This window comes from Ambystoma mexicanum, chromosome 4p (assembly GCF_040938575.1).
Source record: "Ambystoma mexicanum isolate Mex_15411 chromosome 4p, UKY_AmexF1_1, whole genome shotgun sequence".
In the NCBI taxonomy this organism is placed as follows: domain Eukaryota; kingdom Metazoa; phylum Chordata; class Amphibia; order Caudata; family Ambystomatidae; genus Ambystoma; species Ambystoma mexicanum.
Window position 1 is genome coordinate 989,142,724 of NC_090927.1, and position 20,004 is coordinate 989,162,727.

The 20,004-nt window shown below is 44.6% G+C and overlaps 1 protein-coding gene across 2 annotated transcripts in view; it reads right to left on the bottom strand.

Annotated features, from left to right (window-relative positions):
• MTRES1 (mitochondrial transcription rescue factor 1) overlaps positions 1–15,730 on the bottom strand; it is a 184,682-nt gene extending 168,952 nt beyond the window's left edge. For both annotated transcript variants that reach the window (XM_069606571.1, XM_069606570.1), the window contains exon 1: positions 15,617–15,730. The gene's annotated coding sequence lies outside the window, so the exon portion shown is untranslated. The remainder of the gene's footprint in view (positions 1–15,616) is intronic.
• Between the last annotated feature and the right edge of the window lie 4,274 nt (positions 15,731–20,004).

Genomic DNA, 20,004 nt, shown 5'->3' on the forward strand with positions numbered 1-20,004 from the left:
TAAAATATGTTTAATGAGAAATTTGTCGAGAGCTGAGCGAGCGTCTATTGATGTCCGTTGTAACCTCCCTGTTTTAGATAATTGTTAATAAAACAGCAACCTTTGCCATCTTCCTGAGTTGGTTTGATTATTATAGTTATTCTGTGGACCCCATCCATTGGATGCACATTACTAAAGAACCATAAATTCAGTTCATATACAGCTTAGTTCACCATTTGCAAGAATATTTAAATAGTTGGTGGTGGCACTGATAGAGTAAGTGCATAGAAGAAAGTAAAGGGATGAGATAGGAGAAGGGAAAGGAGGAGAGAACAGAGAGCTAGCAGGTCCAAACAGGAATTGCCCTTTTCTTCATCAGCCCTTCACTTAGGACGCCCGGGCGAGAGACGCCCTGGATCTAATAGTTAAGAGCAGGAAGGAAGAGGCAGGGCTAAGAAGGTGGGTGGTGCTTAGGCCAGGTGACCTAGATCCACTTGCACCTGCTCCCCATCTGCAAAAGAAAAGAGGCTGGAGGGCTCCGTAAGTGAGGAAAAAGAGCAGCAAGCAGGAAGGCACCAGGTGGCCGGGGCTTGCTAAGTGGTGAAAAAGAGCGGCAGGCAGGAAGGCACTAGGTGGGCGGGGCTAAGGCCAGGTGACCTAGATCCACTTGCACCTGCTCCCCATCTGATGTTTTGGGCCAAGTAGGAAGAGGGCTATTCAATTGAAAGCGTAAGCAACAAGATCTTCAGTGATGTAACTGTACTATCACTAAACGTTCCACGCTTCATAACACAGAGCAGCAGCATATTCTGCTATGCAGGGGCAATAAATCCCCCAAAAGGAACAACAATTATCACCTTGTCTAGTTTTACCAACTTTTAATGTTATTGTACGTGCAGTTGCTCAGAATAAATACTTTACTGTAATCTACAATTAATAAATCTTTACAACATCTAAGCTTGCAATTTTACTTTTTTTTTACTTTTTGCTACTACCATCAATCATTTTTGGATTTTAAGTAAAATAATAATCATAATTGTGTCTCTTTATTGTGACATCTTTATTAAAATGTGCACTAATGTTTGGGTCGCCTTTTTTCATTTCTTAATTTTCTAGGAGCACCTTTGAATTTCGGGATTTGCTGGCGGTGGCATCACGCATACAGAGATGTTAACCTCCTGTAGAGTGCTGGTTACCGCCACTGGCTACTTGAAGGTGTCTGCACCAGGCACCTTCAAACAAGGGTTCCTGTTGCTGTCAGATGTATATTGCTGGGGGAAGGGAGGTGACAGAGTAAAATCAGGCTGTGCCTGAGCTGAATAACACTGGAGTAAGGGGGTGCAGTGTTGCTATAAAGTGTGTATAGAAACATATGCAAAAAAGCATGGGATGAACCAAAAGCAAAATGATAAATACTCAATGTTATGTTATGTGGATACAGGTATTACTGTGTCAAATCAGCATTGCAGTAGATTCAGAGTGCTCAGGCTTGTTCGTGGAGTGACCTATTGTCCCCCTGCCAGGGATTTCCAGATCTTAGTCAGCTGGATGAATGAAAACAAGCAGGGGGAAGACAAGAGGAGGGGAAAGCATGAACTAGATTATACACATAAATATGGGAGGGAGAGATGAAGCAGGGGCATTATGTTTTGTGGTAGCATGGATGAATGTCAGGTCTGTTGCAAAAGAGAGTAGGAGAAAGAGGATGTTTCCTTAAGTGGTTTGAAAATAGAGTTGTGTTTACAAAGTAGATTTGACCAACTGAAGTTAGTACACAATGCAATGTTGGATGTAGGAGGGGCTCTTAATAAATACTATAGCTGTATGGAAAGTAGCAAGATGGGGGAGGATCAGATCCTGGGACCCAGTTGATGAGGTCGACACCAGGGTATTATGGGTGTATCGGGTGGGATTTCAACCTTGCACATATATGGAAAAGTACATTTACGCGACGCCACCATAACAATAAAAGATTACCATCTAAAAACCGCAATATATTGCAAACCAACTGACCAGGCCAGCTATTTGAAGTGTGAAAGCTTCCACCCAGTGGACACAAAGAATGCTAGAATATTCAGTCAAGCATTAAGATACAAACATATATGCTCAGATGCAAGGCCCTGTAGAGGCCCGCATTCGGTTTAAGCTACTTCCCATCTGCCATAAATGTATTTATGGGACTACACCTACCTCCCTGAAAGATGTTATAAATGTCTACCAACCCACAAGAAGACTCAGATCAGCTCAAGATCTCTTATTAGCCCATCACCGCGTGAAACAAACCCACGGGCTTGGCAGAGCGTTTCATATCCAAGGCGCCAAGGCCTGGAATGCCTAGCCAGCTACATTGCGTAAAACCAGGGACTTGCTTGCGTTTCGGAAACTTTTGAAGACTTACCACTTCTACTAGTACATTTCTCTTCATTGGTAGCCGCCGTCTTCTGTCTCTCGGCGCCTGGATGCCTACGGGCTTTGCGCGGTATAAGAAAAATAACATAACATAACAAAGGAACCTGGATAAAAACAAACGCCTTGAGATCCAGCTTTATAAACAATGGTTACAAGCACAAATCTGTAGACAGCCAGATTCACAGGGAAACAAATCCCCTGGAGCAACCTGCTAGAAAACAGAGCAAAAGAGGCTCAAGCTCAGGTGCCACTGGTAGTCAAGGTCACATGTAACCCAGAGTTGAAAGCCCTACTCTAGATTGCGAAGATGATGATCTGCAAGAAACAACCCCCTTCCCTCCAAAAGAACCAGCCAATCTGAAAGAAATTATTATAAAGACGCAACCTACAAACAAATAAAACATACAAAGGAATCATGCTGTGCAAAACCTAAATATGCCAAAGCTGTCTACAGATAGACATTTTCGGATACTATCAAGATACCCCACACAGTCCAGGACTAAATAATTATGGGCGTTTTACATTTATATCTAGCAACTTTGTATACTTGATTATGGGAAGTGAATGAATGGTACCGGGCCTGGCTACTATGTAGGGGGAACTGGTTAACAACTACACAAGCACATACATTCCATCTTCAGTGTATCAAACGATGCACATAGGACAGATCAGTTGGTGAGCATTTTTCAGAAGCAAATCATACCCTTGATGACCCTCCAGTTGCTGTACTCTGGGTGAATGTCAGGTCAGAAGAAATCATATGAATTCAAATGTGAGTACTCATGAATGCCACTGAACGCAAGTGGGGGGCGGGATCATGTGTGTATCAAACTTTCCTTAACAAAAACAAGTTGGCCATCAAACAAAATAGTAATGGGAGAAATAATGTTTATTATTTCTATGCATGGTTTTAAAGGCGGGCGTAGTGATGCAATGGGAGGAGAGGAATGTGGGGGCAGATGGGGAATGGATACATTCTGGCATGGGGCAGTTAAGAGTGGCAAATTATGGGGTTGAGGGCAGTGCCAAGTGGATGGAAAGAGCAGATATGGGGAGAGATGTTGGTGGCCAGAAGAGAACGCAGGCAATTACTGCCAGATTCTGCTCATGTTCTTGGCCATCAGATTGGCAAGCACCTCTCCGCTGGGTGCAAACAGTGTTTTTCTTTTTACGAATGACCTTTGTTGACACACACAAGTTTTCTTATCATACCATCTGGGGCAAACTGTGTGCCACAAAGAAACATACAATTAAAGAGGTTCAAACTGAATATGAAAAATTACCAAAACAAAGGGCATGAATGGAATGAATGAGCCGTTTCCATGCCCAGTTTGTCAATAGGAGTAGTTTCCAACAGTAGGTGAAACTTGTGGAACAATATTTTTAAGTCAGAAAGATCACCACAAATATGCAATTGACATGGTTACATACTCGTGGAAACCATCTACAACTAAGAAACATTCTATTAGATTAACAAACATAGCCAGAGTACAGTCTGCGGGGAAAGAGTGCAGTTTGTGACAAAGAACATCATCTATCTAAATGTATCATTTAGTCATCAAGAACCATACCTACATTATGTGTGATTTAGAAAATAGCCTGTCTTGAAGGTTTTTCATGAACATTGCCAAATGGTCTTTAAAGAAGACCAATTAACAGGGGTCGAAATTGGAATTCATCGAGAGGGGTTGGAAGTAGCTCCTGGGTCTCAGGATGTTCTTTGGACCACTGTGCCCCAGGAACACCTTAAGTCCAGTCTGACAAATTGAGTGTCTGAAAGATAATGGAACTTGCTTATTTCAAAACGGCAGCATGCACCCAAAAATGCACGTCTTTAACCCGTTTGCATTGCTTTGTCTTCATCTATCTTTGCTGCTACGGCATAACTCTCCCACTATATCTGCGAATGCATTCATCTCTTACTTTCTCTTTACCGTCACATTTTTATCTCTGCCAACAACACTTTTTCTGTCATGTGAACTTGTTCACTCTTGCTCTCTGCTGCAGAATGAGGCACTAACACATAGAATGCAATGCATAAAACTTCCAAATGAGAAGCAGCTACAGTATTGCGTCCAGTAAATATGACCATTCAATCTTCTAGAGATTAAATGATGTATTTTTGTATGCAAATTCCCAGACACATAGTTAAATGTCAGAAAGGAGTTTTTGTACTGCACCGTTTAGCTTACGGGTTCGGAAAAAAAAGTGGCTTCTGGTAGCTAGTGGTGTCAAGCTATCCAGCCTCTTAAAGGCCCTATCAAGGATCAAAGTTGCTCCCAGCAATTTCAAACCCTGCCACTAGATCAAGATTGGTTTATTTGTACATGTAAGGTAACAGGAACTACAAAATTACCATGCAAACATCATGCAGTAGGGCAGGTCTCCCTCCCCTGCGAAGCACAGCTGCAGGTGTTTTAAAGACATCTGGATTCATGACTAGAAATTAAAGGGTGATCAGCAGCCGCATTATCTTTTGGCCCCCAGCACTGAACCCCCTCCACAGCACATTTCTGGCCACTGGGAGTAGATATTACATAGGTGTTGGTTGGCAGAATTTCAAAAGTGATCATTTTGGATTGAAATGCTCAATAAATGCACCATTAGGCTTGACGAGAGACTAGGAGCCAGGCTCATGTGGCCCCTTTAAAGATCAATCTTGGAATGCATCATTTATTACAGTATTACATAAAGCACAAACACAAATTGTTAACAAAAAAATAAGCAACGTTGTAGACCCTGTGGCTTGGTCTATTGGAACCTTACAAGGTTTGTCAGAACCCGCCAGAGTCTATCCAAGTCCCCTTAAACTCCCTCATACAGGCACTGAGCCCTGAGAGAAATTATATTTCTGCAGGACACAAGTACATAAATACGACAGAAATTAGTGGTCCAAGTCGCAGACCATTCTAGAATGCAAGTAATATGTCCAGGGGCATAAAATAAGCAAACCGGATGGTGCACACCAGCCAAAAGTAAGGCTGAAGAAATATTTTAATTTGTAAAAAAAAAAAAAAAAGTAACATTGTATTTGATTAAAAAGTGAACATCCAGGAAATACCTCGCTATCCGTCGTGGACTCAAAATCTAAATCCCTCCGAAATGAGGATGTCAAAACAGTTATAACATTAATTACAAACACCATTAGAAAAGTGCTGACCAAAACGATTATCATACAAAGGTGACACAATTGCATTGGAAACTGCAAGTTTAAAATCAAAAAAGTATTCTGTACTATGCACAATGCCTAATGAAATCAACCAACCTGTGTATATGCAGAAACCTGAACCTCAATGCACGCTTGTACCAGGGCAGAGCTCTCACAGGTTCTTTCCACATGGTCCCATTGGCCACAAAAGTCACACTGTTCCTTGAGGCATGTGCTACTGTACAAGTATGGTGTAAATTAGTTCCATCCTATACTAAGTGCTCTAACTTGCACGCCTCTATGCCCCAGAGTATTAGGCAGATACCGAGTGCTCACCTGCGCTCTGTTATGCGTCTGCCCATTACGCCCCTATAGGTATTATGAGCTATTGTGCCCATGTACCAGTTTGCTGCACCAGCAAAGCATGTATCAGCATTTCCTATCTGTACTTGGTTTGTTAGGTATGCCACTTCACCAGGCACACACAAAGGTGTGCCGCTACTTTGGACTCACTTCTTTGTGTAACTTCATAGCTAAATCTTGAGCGTTTCTGAATGATGCAATGGTTGGTAGGGAGATCCCCTGCACTCAATTGGTTCTCTTAGGTGCCTAATTGTTCCTGCTACACGTTTACAGGGTTTCAAAGGGACAAGCTCTCAGATTCCCATTGTAGAGGTTAGAGGGATGGCTGGAACCCGTGAACGATATTCACATTTGGTTCATTTCAACAAACAAATGGTCAGAAACTCTGTTGTATATTGAGTCTTGATTTAATCAAAAATCATATGAGGAAAGCCAACACGTGTTTCGAGCGTAGGTCTTTATCAAGCTGTGCAGCTAGGTGGTGATGTGCAAGTGAATTAAGAGACAAATTTAGTTCCCGGGACATATCGCGACGCAGCATGTTAAAATATCCAATGTGGAGATTACCAAACATGTTCCATGATACAGTGTGTTAATGGTATGGTATAAATATTTTTGTGACATATTGAGCACCAATTTACATTTTTATACATAAATACGTGGCACAATAGTTATAGTTTGGTTGTGCATTAACAGCAAGGCGTTTGATTTTTCAGTTTCTACACCTAGGAGGTATGAATAGGGGGGGATAGGGAGGGGAGCGGAATAGTGTGGATCACTACAGATATTAGGCGAATAATAGGTAGCTGGTTACATTCTTTGCCAGATTATATGGTTGGGTGATGTCCTTAATTGGAGCTGCTGATTAGTAACTGGAGGAGAGAAGAGAACATGTGGGGACCTGGTTAGGTGGTAATGTACAGAGGAGTGGGATCCCGGACTGCACTGGTAGTTGGGCATGTGCCTGGATAGGTTCTAGAGACAGACGGTGAGTGAGATCGTTAACGTGACCTGTAGTGATGTGCATGTTGTTATGGAGGATCAAGTACGTAGCCTGTGAGGCGCGAAAGTTCAATAATGAGTTCAGCGTCAGCATTGTGCCTGAGCTCACATGATAGTGTGTGCTGGGGTCGTTAGAGGTGGGTTGAAAGTTAAGGGCGTTCGGTTTTAAGGTTAGCGTGCCTGCCATGGCACTGGGGTGGTGGCGAGATGCATCTAGATGAGGTTGGTTGGTGATGTCGCACCGACCGTGGGGGTACCCGGTGCTAGTGACGGCGGTGACCGGTCAAGGTGGAATCCCTTGGGTGGTCAGAGGGCGGACCTGCGAGAGGACCGTGCTTAGGAGATCGGGATGAGGCCAATGTTGGACAGCTATCGTATAATTACGCTGTGGGGCCAAAGTGGTGCACCTGTCATTGGATAATGGTGGCCGCGAGGTGCCAGTATTGGTGTCGGTTGGGATTAGAGCAGTGAGCAGGACTATTGAGGAGTAGTGGGGTTAGGAGAGATGCGACAACAGAAGCTGTCATTCTCTGCCCGGTCTGATTCGGATGCAATGTTGCGTGTAGGATGCAAATGAGAGTGAACCCGATGGTAAGGTAGATGGATAGGGGGTGCGACGGGTGGGAGGGTGCTCACTAAATGGCAGGGTAAAGTGAAAAGCGTCAATGTGGTGCGAGGTCTACGGCGAGGATGTAAGGGGAGTCGGATGTGACGCGTGAAATGTGGAGGGGTCCATTAGGAGTGCTTACCTATGAGGTTTGGAGTGCTTCATGAACAAGATGTGTGGTCACAGTGATCTTTCGATCCCGTCCGCCATCTTGTTCCTGTAATAAATAATCAAAGATTGCTGAGTGGCCAGGCAGTCCACGGCTAGCAGTTACCTGATTGGAGCTCCCAAAAGCAGAGGGCAGCCAATCAGGTGCAGGGCATTGTCCAGAGTTGATGTAGGTGAGTGACCTACGATGTGAAGTGCTGCATGACACTTCAAACTGTTGTACTAAAATACAAATTGGGGCGATTAGGGGCAGATAACCCGAAATTCACAAAGAATGGTGTGCGTAATCCGCGGGTTGATCATGTATGAGGCTGCATGAGGCTGCAAACAAGAGGAGTGGATAGGTGGATAATAATAATAAGACCTATGCCAATTTGTAAAGATGAGTGCCGGGCAGACCATCGTCCAATATTCACGGGATGGTGTGGCGGCTGGCTGGTTAGTGGAGGAAGTATGAGTGGATGTCTAATAGGGGTGACCTGACCAGGCTTGCTTAAGAAAGTGCTTAGCAATGAGGGGGTACAACAATAATACAAGTAATTTTCTGATTCTTGGTGCAAGCGTACATTAGGGCTCAGTTGTACTTTAGGTGAGGTGTCGAGGGACAGACTAATTGATGCCTAGTATTTTATATGAATTCTTAAAATATTCTTTAAAAACCAAATGGCTATAACAAGACAGTGCTGCATCAAAATGTTTAGACAGGTCATTCATTAGTCAATGTGTATGTAGGTAATGAACACGCTCTAATGTGTTAAGCAATTACAGAGTGCACTGCAATTGTAGAGTTATTCGTGAGTTCATGATTTAACAGGACACTTAGAGCAGTTTTCCTTGGTCATAGAACAAAAAAGGTCAGAGCTGTATTCTACCATATAACTTGGTTACAAATTGACAGGTTGTACAATGGTTGTAGACCTTGTTATAGGAAGAGAGCTCATGCTCGGAATTAAGTCCCAAGCTAACACATCTGTATTTACAAATTCATTTGGGTCACGTTGCCGTAGCTTTAGTTTTCTGTCACCACCTCTCGGTTCTTGTGGGACAATCCCCAGTCCCATAAACCTAATATCTTCTCTCCTATCCAGCTGATGTTTCTTTTACCAGTGTTGGTCCAACGGATATCTTACATCTTGCAAGTTGAGTAGATTCAGATGTTCTCTGATCCTGGTCCTTAGTTCCCTTATCGTGCTGCCAATGTACTTAAGGTTACAGGTGCAGAATATAAAAAATAACAAATTTGATTTGCAATTAATAAATTCTGTTACTTTGTGCATTCTGTGCCATTAGAAACAAGTGTCTTAGCATTCCTGACATGCAGACACATGGTGCAAGTACCTGTCCTCCTTCCGGAGTTACTCATAACTTTGAGTCATAAAATTGGTAAACCCATTAACAAACTTCAGTCCAGTCTGTATTGTGGTTAATCCACTTTCATGTTTTTAAATTTTAATAATTGAGGCATAAAGTGTGCCTGACTGCTCAGTGCCAAAAATTATAGATGCCAATGCATTTCAGACACAGTCCATCGTCAGGGCGTTTTAAAGGCACTGATTAACAGTTCACATAATCATCCACATGATAACACGTGTAAGGCAAACAATTGGTCATTCATTACGTAATCAGTTATCGTTTGCAAATTATATAACACAACCAGACATGATTCAAGAATGTTGCAGTAATTCCTCGGACAAAGCAGTGTACACAAACAGTATATACTACTTTTAAAGTTTGAGTACATTTTTTGTCGATGTGAAGGGCACTCTCCTTGAGTTTGCTGCTGCGTAAGCATTTATTCCTGTTGCCTAAACATGTTCACTTGAAAATATTGCAAGGGCTGATGGCCTTTCCTCTGCCATTGTGGAGTGCAAGCACCTCTTTATCAGTTTCAATACTAGAGCTCCTCTCACCACTTGCCACTGTATTTGGAATTGTTAGTAAGAGCCTCACGCCAACCGACACATTTGGAAACAAACAATGTGTTTTTGTATGATGAATGGGCTGCAAAACTTCAAGGGGCGTAATAGAACTCTTCTGAAGCGATGGATGGATAGGTCTCAGTTCCTCAGCCAATTGGGAACCATCTATATCAGATTCTGGTGCACTATCACCACCCTTTGCTAACAATTGCTCCACATGCTTGCAGAGTTGTATCAGTTCTTCTTTTCCAGGCAAGAGCTTTATGTTGTACATGAAACCCCAGCTTGTATTGTGCGCAGACAACTGGGAAAAGTGCCTTTCAAGCGAAGTAGTTATGGTGTCAATCAGGGTATAAAATACGGTTACTTGAAAAAAGTTCTTCTTCATTCTCAGGGGTCTCGTCCTGAGTCTCATACGCAAACATTTTCTTTTTTTCCCTATGCCGTTTATTTGCCTTAAAATAGGGTCAACATCTAAACGTAAGGCTCTCTCTTTTGCTGTTACAGCAGACTCAAAACCAACACTCCTATAACTTTTGACAACAGCAATGCAGTTCTTAAGCAGGTCATTGCAGGCCGACAAATCAATTTGTTTGGACTGCATGGATTTGCTTACAATGTTCACCTGAAATAGAAAGTCATACGACACAATTAAAGTACAAATAAAACTGAAATCTTCCAAGTGTAAAGCAGGGGACTTAGCCTCCGAGGACAATGCTGTTTCTTCAATGATTACGAGTGCAGTATGTATCTCAACAAATTGATACCACACAGCTCTCAATTTTACATTCCTATCGTGCTTCACAGACCTTTTTCAAGGAAAGATTTTTAACATGCTCACTGAGAATGCTCCAGTGTTTGGTTGAAGCTGCAAACAAATTATAGAGTCTCTGAAGTACACCAAAAAGAAAAACAGATTCACATAGAATTTGGAAGCATCGTCAATCACCGAATTTAAACTGTGACAGCCACATGAGTTAAAAAATACACGGGGGTATTGCACGAGAACTCGCGCTTGGACTCCTTTGTTTACCCAAATTATGTCTGCACCATTATCATACCCCTGACCACAACAGTAGTCCATCTTTAGACCACATTCTGACATTTCAGAATACAGACGGTTTGCCAGCCCTTCACCCGATGTGTCGTCTGCAGGGCGATACCCTATAAAATATTCTTTCACAGAAATGTCTTTGCCTGTAATATTCACAATTCTTACAGTGTAAGACAGTTGCTCGGTGTGGCTGATATCTGGAGTGCAATCCAAAATAACAAATATTTTGCAGCCTTCACCCTTTGTAAAATTGCATTCTTTACTTGAGACCCCATTAAACTAATTAGTTCATTCAGAATGACATTTCCACAATAGTGCCTGTGGATCTCTTGTGAGGTCACTCGATGCAAATGATCCATCATGATCGGGTCAAATTTCCGTAGTAGTCAAACAATGCCTACGAAATGTCCATTGTTTGGAGTAAGTAACTTGTTTGAAGAGCCACAAAATGCTAAATTATTTTTGGACAGAAAGACAACAACTGACATCATTCTTTCAAGCACAGCCCGCCAACGCTTGGTCACTGCCTGTATTTGATGTTGCATGAGAGAATCAATACCAACATGGCCTGTGAGGCACCTTTCAGCATCCACCCGCTTGCCACTGGATTTGGCATGTTCAGGAGACCCTTTGTGCATTTTCAAATAGTTGCCAATATGCTTCCAGTTATTAATGCCACTACTACCAAGTTTTGATTTTGGCATAGGGTCAAAAAGCCTACAGCAAAAACAGTAAACTCTATCAGTCAAAATAGAATATTGCATCCATGGCCTGGAGTATGTTTCTTTGTTAGGTAATACCCTGAGCCCATATGAAGAAGAAAAGTGCCAATTTCTGTCATCCTTTGGGTATGAATAACTAGGAGGTGACATAGCCTGCGGCCCTCTCATTACAATTTGATCATGCACATGTCCAGGCATTGATTTAGGCCATAAAGAAATGTCTTCAAACCAACATGTTTTAGTGCCTTGTTCCTGTTGGTCAATATTGCCCACTAGTGATTGGGTTCTTGAGGCCTCATCTCTTGAAACTTGTGGCATGGCCACAGGCAGTATTGTTTCCTCATGAATGCCTGTTGCCTGGCCTTGGGGAGGGGGCTTATCTACTTCTTTTGAAGTCTTCTCTTTCCTCCTGAAAAAACAAAGACAGTACTTTGGCACTTTTGATACCTTGCGTTCAAATGCCTGAAGTAAAAGAAATAGCCAGAAAGTATGGCCCAATCATAAGATGTTGTAATATTCTTGCTAGGAATAATCCAAACTCCCCAAAAATGATTTTTTAAAGTCTTTTCAGTTTAAATGATGCATTGATTGCCAAGCAAAGTAGCGGTAAGGAAGCTCCATTCCAAAAGGTGTCGAGCTGAAAGTGGGCCAAATTTGGAGAGGCTACATCAAGGCCACACCTATTTGAACAAACCTTTTCTGCCATTTGGACAAATACGATGTATTCCAATTCTTACCACTGGTTCAGCATCTCACATTGCAAGCATCAATCCCTCAAATGTGCTGTAACCCAACTACAACAAAACAAGGCTCTAAATTGGCAGATGGGGTAAAAAAGGGTAGTCTGGAAACTCCACTCATTACCATGAACTGCACTTTAAGGTTTGGGAGAGGCAATAACTTTTGGATCAGAGAAAGGGCTGCTTGAATTAGGATCAAATGGCACATTGTTTACAGGGCTTCCTTTCAATTACATCTCACCAATGACCTCAACAGGTCAAATTGGGTCAGTTGTTGAGCAGTTTTTGGAGTGCCGTTTGTCATTTGAAAGTCACTTTTAAAGTGATGGTGCTTTCAGATAGTTCTGTTTGTGCGGAAAGGAAAGGGCAGAAGGTCTCTATCACAGCCTGACTAATTTCACATAGCCATACAGTGGAAACATCCTACTTATCTACAGTACAGATGCCAACCTCCAGATCAAATAGGCAGGCAGCATCTGAATAGGAACTCATCAATCCAATACAATATTCCTCAACTGAAAGATCTTTGTTTTAACCATTGAGAAAGCAAAAACTGAAATGGAACAATACAGAGATGAGGAACCAGAACACTACAGGGGCGCTGGCAAGCTTCGTTACGAGGCCAGAGTGATGCAAGGGGCACCAAGGTAAATAAAAAGCAAGGTATGGCCTGAGGGTAAGAGAATTCCTCACTTCACCAAGGAGCAACTTTCCACATAGGCTGCAGGTCACTACAGCCTGACTACTGGCACATCTATGAGCGTTCACTTTTCAGTACCCAGAGGGTGCTCTGTGCCAAAGAAAGTACTAGTCAGCAAACAGTCAGCAAAGGAGGCATTCAGCTGATGTGAGCATGGAGGGCTGGACTCCACTTCATAAAGTCCTCCTGCAGCCCTGAAGCTTAGCCAATTTGCAAATTCCTGTGCGCATTTCACTGTAAGTGTGATACAGTGGTCTCTACCCACTCCTGGTCACAGTGCTCTCTCCCAGTTACATTTCAACTCCTCCTCCTGCGAGTCACATCTACGCCTACCCTCAGCTCTCTTCCATCTCACTCCTTCCTTTAACCACCCATTGCCTCCCTTTCTCACGTGCAATCTCTGCCCCCATTTTGCTTCCCCTATAGGGCCTATATTTTCCCCTCTTTCTCTCCCCCTTTCTTAAGTTGGCTTTCCTCACCTTTTCCTTGACTATCTTGTTTTCTGTCCCACTTTAATCTCTTTCACTCTGTCTGCATGACCCTCCTTATTTCAGCCTTACACCCGATGGGCATAATCTCTTACAGTGAAAGGCACCTTACATTTGGTCACTTATTAAATGGCAGAAACCCTTTTAACTAGAAGTGGAACCCATTCATATACCATCCATCCATTGCACATGGCCTTCAGGGGCCTGTGTAGAACTTTTCAAAGTAATTCAACCCACAGGACAGGATCTCAAGTAGTCCAATTTCTGGACTGAAATAATAAACCTCATATCGGACTGCATTCTGGTACTTGTAGGCCTGTTTATATAAACTTTACAGGAATGCAAAATGAAACATAAAAATGGCAGCTCCCTGTAAAAGTGGACTAGAGTGTGCTTCTTCTGCCTATTTTAAAGAAACAAGAGTGTGAAAAAAAGCATCTGACAAAAGTGGGCATTGGTCTCACTGCATTACTAGTGGTCAAATACTCACACTTCAGATTACTTTTGTGCAGCAGAAAACATTTACATCTGTCCATGCGATGGGCTCACCCCATAGCCAGTTACACATGCATGTAAACTTCCAAATATATCTTTACACTGCCTTCGTTTTCGAATGCTGGGCAGAACCTTTCTGTCCATCATCCCTGCCCTGCTGATGAAAGGAGTTCCATTTTGCTGTTCTAAACAATAAAATAAAGATATACCATCAAAGCTCAAACTCGGATCTTGTCCTCGGGACTAAGAAAACAAACCGTCTCATCAAATATATTCCCCTTGGTTTATGGGAAACTTTACCATAAGCCCATGTGTACACAGCGTAGGTTCACACTGTGGAGAAATCCTAGCTGCACCACTGCAGTCAACCGAGTACGAGAAAGGACTCCCGCAAGGACGATGAACAATTTGCATGGGAATAAAATTTCAATGGAACCATGAAAAGAAGAATAATTAGTTCCATATGTTCCTTCCCCGAATCCTAACTCTAAACAAATGAAGTTCTCCGAACTGCAAGTACCAAGTTTCAAACCTGTCCAATTAAAACCAACAAAGAAGAAAGGTTGCGGCTGAAAGTTCCCAGAACAGCAGCAACTTCCAATATATGCTTTCAACTCTAACAATGTTTCTGTCATTTAGACTTCTTTTGGGACAGAACAGAGTGAAGCTACGTTCTGCCATTTACCATTTAAGGCGTGGGACATTTTCTAAAGGGGAAGCAGGAACACAGCAAAGCAATTCCAATACATGCACTCGATCAACCCAGGCAGGCGTCTACGTTGTGGGCTAGGAAAGTATATAACAAAATATTCCCATTTACCCGTTCTTGTCCAGAACGCACTCTGGACTATGCAAACTACTGTTTGAGGACCAGCCGAACGCTATGTACACAGTTTAGAGGAACATTTTCTAAAATGTCAACAGGCGCATTGGGCTGTAACTACCATCTTTCTAAGTAGTCCTGCACACAAGCGGGTCGGGGAGGCAATGCAATCTTCTTTCTTTGTGCAGGGGTCCGGGTAGAAAGCAATTGGAGTGTCAGGCGGGAAGCCGGGAATGCTCAACGGCAGACGTCTTTTTTCCTCCATGGTGTGTTGGTCCTGCTTGATTACAATGGCGGGCGGCCAGAGAGCCTCTGACTTACGTAATGTTATGCAAGTACTATGTGACTGCCAGTCAACAGCTGCCACAACTGTGCTGCGGCTACTCTCCCCACGGCAATCGCATAGCTCTCAACTCACACGATTTTGGCGGGTGTCACCCGCCTTGTAAAGAGCTGACTCACCCACCAAGCCTCCTGCAAGCCCATTCATTTCAATGGGCTCTCACCCGCCAAAACCAAAATCGGGTGTTTTCACCCGCTTTTGTGACAGAAATGGTTGAGAGCTATGATCGTGCCCCACACCCAGGAATGGGGCAATTGCTGCTGCTTCGCCCGGGGTCAATAAACGGGCGTGATATGTGGTCACTTACACCGGAGCAGGATCTGTGTAGTAGCTGCACAGCAGTTACTGCGTCTGTGAGCATTTCAGAGCCCGAAACGTACCGTAAATGGGCTTTGGAGCAGCTACTGTGTCTACGATAACAACAGACTGCCCTGTGTAATTTGAAAACCAGATGTTTAGAAAGTCAGCACTTACAATGTTTCCTTTCAACACGTGATAAGTACAATATAACGAACTACAGCTTCAGTGTGCATTTCCCGAGTGTGAAAAAGGGCTCATCTTAACAATATAACAAAGGGGTGAGAACGTCTAAATTAATGGATGCTAAAAGAAATGCATATAAAATTCACTACAAGCGCTGGATCACTTGCACTGACCTGATGCTGTCTAGAATCAGGAGTCAGGACATGAGCGCTTCGTAAAGGTTAATGTCTAGTTCCCATTCGAGAAACGGACCATAGCTACGTTCCGCCTCCCTCCTTCATCACGTGGGCTGCTCGGCATCACGTGGGTTTCAACGTTCACTCGTCATCTTTTTTGCACGAGCGGGAAGGCAAGGCAGGGCATTGCAGCAGGCGAGGGAGAGATACCTCCGTTACAAAGCACGCTTCGTATAGTTGATTTTTATTTGCCAAGTCTTAAAGTTATCTCATGTTGATTGTTATTTTAATCCGAGCGGCAATATTGGAAAGGGGATATTTCTGTGTATTTTGGGGGTTTGTAATGTGCATCACGGTGAGATTTACTTGAAGTACAGGCGGATTCAGTTCTATGGGTTTTCTCGTGCAGATGGTCGATTTGCCCGGGGGAGATGTGTTTTATGGAGTGGAGCTTGGCACAGCCATTCCTCCTCCCTTCCAAGTAGGACTTCCACTGTACCAGTGAACAGTACAGCCAATAGTTATTCTCCCCGGTGGAGGGGAGTGGGGGAGTTGTAGGATGTTCTGTGCAGCAGATGGGGATATGTGTTTTATACAAACGCATTTGGGTACGAATTTCCAGCATAACAGTTATTCTTTCTCCTGCATAGTGGGCGATTTGGCATTCCCCGGTCAGCAGGTTGTTCATTTGCCCCTTTGTAATGTGTGGCAGAGAAGGCTAAAGGGAGGTCTTATATTGCTTTGATTATCAATTACACATTTAAAGTCCCTATGAGACCTGATAGCATTGTGTGTTTGTTTAAAAGTTTGCTGATAGTTTCTAAAATTGCCTTTACAGTGTCATGACGTATTTCTGTTAAGTCGTCATGACGTCTACATGTGCTTTGGTTCTTGTCTGGCCATGAACCTGAAGGTGTTGATGGACCGCTCAGCAAACCAGGCGGACTGTAAACCACTGTCAAAATCTCTGGCGAAGTCGGTCTCGAAGTCCTCTGGGCATGACACCGAGGAACCTACTCCCGAGAAAAGTCGGCAGGGCAGGCATCATAAAAAATCCAAGAAACTTGTGGCACTTGCATAGCAAATCCAAGCCCTATTCCTTATCATCTTCGCACAAAAAGAATGACTGATGCAGTCACGATTCCAACTCGTCGGGACTAAATGATAAGTGCTAGGACTCGTACCAGTACTGCGACCACGTAAGGTCACCTGGTACAAAAACTGTGCACCCCCATTACTGCGACTAAGGGAAGCTGGTGTTGTGGGGGTGTCCCCTGCTTCCGTTAAATAGAAAGCGTGGGACAATAAAGTTTACAGGGAGAAAAAAAAGCGACCCTGCAGCGCCGACCCACATAAATGGGTGGGAACTGGTGCTCCAGGGATCGAGGGAAGTCGGCAGCACACTTCCGTGTGTTAAACCTTTTATTGTTTCTGGTGAAAATGATCAGTCTGTGCGCTCTACCTACTGTTGATCTGTTTGTGTTATTTTGTGTTCTAGTGGTCACTTAATAGCTGAATGATCCAAGTTAGTTGGAGGTCAGTGGCTGAATGGCTCCATAGAGACTGATATTCACCTGTCGGCCTGTTATGTAGGTTACGTGAGAAAAAAGGGGGGTATTCTTTTTTTCCCATACTCTTTTTATTGGCATTTATAGAAAACAGTGGTTACAGTAAAACTCAATGACACATAACCGTAGTGTCTCATAACAAACAATCAAAAGAACTTAGCCTCCTCTGAGGCAACCGGGGCTTGGGGGGGAACGCCAGGAAGGGGAGGGTTCTGCGGACTTGGATTATAGTCACAGGGGCTATGTTCCAAGGTGGCGGAGGGTTAGGGAGCAAGTGTTATCGACTGAGGGTGGGGGGACTAATCCGACTTCAGCCAGCGGAGGGACGGTGGTTGTCTTATCACTCCGGGGAATTTCTCCACGTAGTCTAGAAATGGGGACCAGATTTTGTAGAACTTGTCTCTGTTTCCGAAACGGAAGGCCGTGGTTTTCTCTGCGGCTATGATGTCCCAACATTTTACCCACCACACAGGGATTGCCGGTCCCTCCGGAAGTTTCCACAGTCTGGCAATGGAGATTCTGGCTGCGGTGAGTAAGTGTGTGTAGAGGCGTGCCAGATTGCCTGACATCGGAAATTGGCCATCACCTGTGTCACCTAGAAGGACGATTCCCGGGTCCCACGGAATCGTCGGGACTGTGATAAGACGGATCTGCTCCAGGACTTCCCTTCAGAACCTCTCGGCCTTCGGACAGGACCAGAGCAGATGGAACAGCGTGCCTGTCTCTCTACAGCCTCTCCAGCAATGTGGCGGAATGGTGGGGTCACATTTGTGCAGGGTTTCCGGTGTGATGTACCACATGTAGCAAACCTTGATGGCCCTCTCTTTATTTGTGACGCATCTCGAAGTTCTATTAGTTCTTGTCCAGATGCGACTCCAACTAGCCATATCTAGTTCTTTGCCAATGTCTCGCTCCCACCTTTCCATGTAGGGTTCCTTCGATTTCGGAAACCTGTCTAGTAGCTTGTATAGGGATGAGATCTTCCCTTTGGGCGGGTTGGTTGTTAGCGTTTGTTCCAGGGCTGTGAGTTCTCTATGTCCTTGTGTTCTAATTGGGTCATGTGAGAGCCAGTGACGCAATTGGGTGTATCGGAATCTCTCGCCTCCCGGACCTGGAATTTCCTTTTGCAGTCATCAAAGGTGAGCAGGGCGTCCCCGTCGAAGAAGTCTGCGATCCGCCTCAAGCCACCAGCCTTCCATCTGGCGAAGGTGCTTTGCCCCACCCCAGGACTGAAATCCGGATTATCCCAGATCGGGGAGAGAGGGCCTACTGGGCCTCTACATTTCCACCTCCTGGCTGCCTGCCTCCAGCTGCTGACTGTGTTCCCGGTTGACATGAGCGGGCCGGTGTTCGGCGGGTATCTGGGCTCTGCGATGTGTGGCAGGGAGTCCAGTGCATAACTGCTCCAGTCCTCCTCCAGCTTGAGCCAGCGGGGTTTATTGGCCGTCACTTGCCACGTGAATGCTGCTGAGAACTTGGCGGCCAGGCTGTATCTCTCAACCTCCGCCGCCCCCAAGCCGCCAAAGCCGGGGCTCCTTAGCACGATTTTCCTGGCAACTCTTGGCTTCTTGCCCTCCCATTTAAATCTCAACATACTCGCTTGGAGCTTCTGCCTGGCCTTTTTGGAAATCGGTACTGGGTGAGCTTGGCAGTGATAGAGCAGTCTAGGGGATCAAGTTCATTTTTAGGGCTGTGATCCTCCCCATGCAGGATATTTCTTGTTTTTGCCAGCAGGACATGTCCGCTTGCAGGTCCTTAAATGGGGACGGGAAGTTCAGCTTGTACGTGTGTTCAATCAATTTGGGAAGTTGAACGCCCAGGTAGCTCAGATGTGCTTTGACCCATGGGATTGGGAGGCCGGCTGTACTGGATCTTTCGTTGTTTTGGACATGTTAATGCCCAAAGCCGCTGATTTCTTGGGGTTGATTGTGAACCAGGAAGCAGCTTTGAAGCTCTCCAGCTCCTCTAGTGCCATAACGCGAATATGAGGGGCGACAAGGGGCATCCCTGGCGAGTTCCTCTGGTGATCACTATTTTGGGGGACCGCACCCCGTTGATTCTGAGGGTTGGGTGGGCTGTTGATAATTTGCCATTACCCATTTCCGGAACTTTGGTCCCACCCCATAGTGCTGGAGTGTAGCTCTCATAAAACCCCAGTCCAGCCTGTCAAAGTCCTTATGTGCGTAAAGTGACACCACCGCCAGTTCCTCACAAGTTCTGTTGGCTGTTTCGATGATGTTAATGGCCCATCTGATATTGTCCTGGGTGCCGCGTCCCGGGACAAAACCTGTCTGGTCCGGATGTATGAGGTCTGGGAGAAGAGCAGCAAGTCTGTGTGCCAGGAGCTTTGTCTACGTTTAGTAGTGCGATGAGACGGTATGAAGAGCAGTGTTCCAGATTTGACCCGGGTTTTGGAATCAGGACAGTGACAGATTCTTCCATGGAGTGGGTGACCGAGCCCGTTTCCAAGAAGGTGTTAAACAGGGAGGCTATGTGCGGGGCCAGATGTAGCTGTATTTCTTATAAAATGGTGCAGGGAATCCATCTGGGCCTGGCGCTGTATTTTTCATAGATTTAATCACCTCAGCCACCTCCTCCGTGGAGATGGGATCCTCCAGGGCATCCATTTGTGTGTGGCGGGGCGGCTTCGGGGCTGTTTGCAGCTACTCAGCAATTAGATCCACCTCCTTGGGTTTCCCGGACATCAACTCCCCTATGGTGTTCGGTCATGATGGCTACCTTTTTGGAGTCCGAGCAGCAGGTAATCCCCCCTTGGTCCCGCAGGACTGTGATGGTGTTCCTGGTGTGCAGTTTCTT